The following is a 3,288-nucleotide window of genomic DNA, read 5'->3' as shown; positions in this document are numbered from 1 at the left end:
TTTACTCAGAGGTATACAGTGTCTTTCCTTAAGTGTTACCAAGTTTATGCTGTCTGCATCCCTCTGTGTACTGTTTTGTGGAGACTGTTCCAGTGTCACTAGGGAAGACACTACCCCCTGTGATACAGCAAGACATATTTTGTGCCTAGAGTTAAATGAAAATCTTTTTTCCATAGAAACAAGACTAGGCATGACAAGTACATGTAGTTATATTTGTTCAACAAATACTGACATAATACACTGTGGCTAGTACTGATAATATACTAACCAGTGTGTTATCTCAAAATTAGATATGTATATACAGTTGACCCTTGAACAATGCAAAGGTTAGGGAGGCTGACCTACAGTTCAGTCAAAAATCTGTGTATAATTTTTGACTCCCCCAAAACTTAACTGCTAGTAGCCCGCTGTTCCTTGGAAGCCTTGCTAATAACATAAACAGTCAATTAACACGTATTTTTCATGTTATATGTATTATATACTACATTATTACATTAAAGTAAACTAGTGGAAAAAATATTAGAATCATAAGAGAATATATACTATCTATAAAGTGGAAGCAGAGCATCATAAAGGTCTTCATTCTCATCATCTTCACACTGAGTAGGCTGAGGAAGGGGGAGGAAGAGGAGGGATTGGTCTTGCTGTCTCAGGGATGGCAGAGGCCGAAGAAAATCTGCATAGAAGTAGATCCCCTTTGTTCAAACCCTTGTTGTTCAAGGGTCAAGAGTACATCTAATTTAACCATAGTCTTTTTGATGATTTCAGGTTTAATATTGAAACTTTGGCTAAAATTCACCCATGGGAAAATGTAGAAAGTGCCATGGATTTTTACATAAAAGGAGTTCTGGCTGTACTATTTACAAAGCGTGCTAACATATCACTTTTCTTCTCTGAGTCTTCATGTTTTCTGAATATCAAAGGTTTCAAACTTCAGAGAGCAGTATGGGACAAATCAAATAAGACATTAAAAATGTGTTCTGGAGAGTAAAAATGCTAGCAAACACAGGTGTCCCAACTTACATGTTATCTTCCATTTCTGTCTCCTACTCACATTGCTTTCTTTTCTGTAATTGTGTTTAAAGCTGTCCAAAGAGACTCTCCAAATGCTGGGCTTTCTGTCTGGAAGTTTCAAATGAGGATTTTGGATGTGCATCTTCTTCTTGGAGGGTAGGATCGGGGCAAGAAAGAAGGTGATTTATGTGTACTGGTTGCCTGGGTGACACTTAACTGGGTTTTGCTTTTAGGAAGTCATACAGAAAAATAGAAAAGACCAGTAAAAAATGTCATCCTAGTTTGAATGCTGGATGTAGTGGAGGGGGTTTTGATGAAGAAACTGCTGAGGAACAACTGAGATTAAAACCACTTGGAGAATTAAAATTTTAATAAGGAGGCATTACTTTAAAGTAAGGGGAGGGATTTATCCTAACTGGTGCCTTGTTAAAAAGAATAACACAGAATAAACAGTCCTGAGAACAACTGCAATCCTTTGTAGTCTGTAATTCGTAATTGCTGCACATAATTTCAGTTAACAGGCCATGAGAGGAACAGTCACAAATACAAGGAAAGGTACATACAGAGACAATTCCAATCAAAGTGAGCACAGCCTACACATAAACAGGATGTAAGTACCGCAAGTCACCAAAACTACACTCAGGAGAAAGTGCTCGTTATTAACAGACAGTGGAATAGTTTCGATATCTACACTGGGGTCGTCAAATAGGCCCACTGTGTGGCCCTGGATTTGCAAATAAAGCTGCCTGTTTTGCTGCTGTTGTTGTTTTATTTGTTTTGTTTTAAGATGGAGTTTGGCTCTCGTTGCCCTGTTGCCCAGGCTGGAGTGTAATGGCCTGATCTCGGCTCACCACAACCTCTGCTTCCCGGGTTCAAGCAATTCTCCTGCCTCAGACTCCCAAGTAGCTGAGATTACAGGTGTGTGCCACCACGCCAAGCTAATTTTGTATTTTTAGTAGAGACAGGGTTTCTCCCTGTTGGTCAGGCTGGTCTCAAACCCCCAACCTCAGGTGATCCACCTACTTTGGCCTCCCAAAGTGCTAGGATTACAGGTGTGAGCCACCACACCCGGCCGCAAGTAGAGTTTTACTGGAACATGGCCATGTCTCCTGATTTGCTGTTGTCCAGTTGCTGCTTTCATACTACCAGGACAGGGCCAAGAAGGTGTGATAGAGATTGCATGGCTGGAAAAGCCTAAAATATTCACATTCTAGTCCTTTGAAGAAGGTTAGCTGAACCAATCTAGACTGTTACAATTACAGTGAAAATAATTAAGGATTAGGATTTGGAAGGATAATTCAATAATTCCATTCAGTTGTGATGTGTATTGTCATTATTTCATTCAATCAGCAAATAACTGTGATAACATGTGCAAGGAAACATGGGAGATGCAAAAGTTTAGTAAAGCAGGTATCCTGCTATAGTGGAGAGAGCTGGAGACTATGCAGATCTGGGCTTGAAACCCAACTTGAATGGATTAAGTGACTTTGAAGGAGTTACTTGGACTCTCCTTAACCCTCAGTTTTCATGATCATTTCGCAATCATCATTTCATAATCATGATCATTTTCTATAGGCATATCTATTCAAAATATCTCTGTCATTTCCCCAGTCAATACGGAGATTGTGGTAGGCACCAAGACAGGAAGGTGTGATTTAGGATCAACTGGATTTATAATTTTAAAAGAATTTATTTATATGATTGATGTTTTGTCTGGTGGAGCCTGATGTAAGTATGCAAAATATCTTTGTATTATTACTGCTTGTTTATGTTACTTATATAGTTATATTATTTCCCAATTAATTTCATCTTTTGTATTTTTATCTTCAAAAGTTCGGGGCATTTACGATCTCAAAACACATTTTAATCATTCACATATAAAAAAATAAGTGACTTTTTTCAGAGTTTTGCTATTGAAGCAGTGATACAAAACTGGTTGATGTTTTTTCTGGGGCAGAGGAGAGAGTCAGCAAGTTAAATGAATTAATCATTTACCTCACCACTATATAGACCAGACACAGATAAGACAAACTGACTTGTATAAAATCCCTGCAAACCCATCATTACAAACATTAACTGGGTCAATTTCGCCTAGAGGCAGGATTACTCTTTCCTATATCAATTTTGGATTTCCCAGATTAACCCTTTTTGTTGTTGTTTGTTTTTTGTTTTGTTTTGTTTTGTTTTTACAAGTGTGGCATTAGTAACATATTCAAATGTCTAAATGCTTATAAGCTGCTTTGAAAAACACATTCAAAAGTAGAAACAAGGTTT

Source organism: Chlorocebus sabaeus, chromosome 20, assembly GCF_047675955.1.
Source record: "Chlorocebus sabaeus isolate Y175 chromosome 20, mChlSab1.0.hap1, whole genome shotgun sequence".
NCBI lineage: Eukaryota > Metazoa > Chordata > Mammalia > Primates > Cercopithecidae > Chlorocebus > Chlorocebus sabaeus.
The sequence above is the reverse complement of the archived record's forward strand: the minus strand, read 5'-3'. Positions refer to the sequence as shown.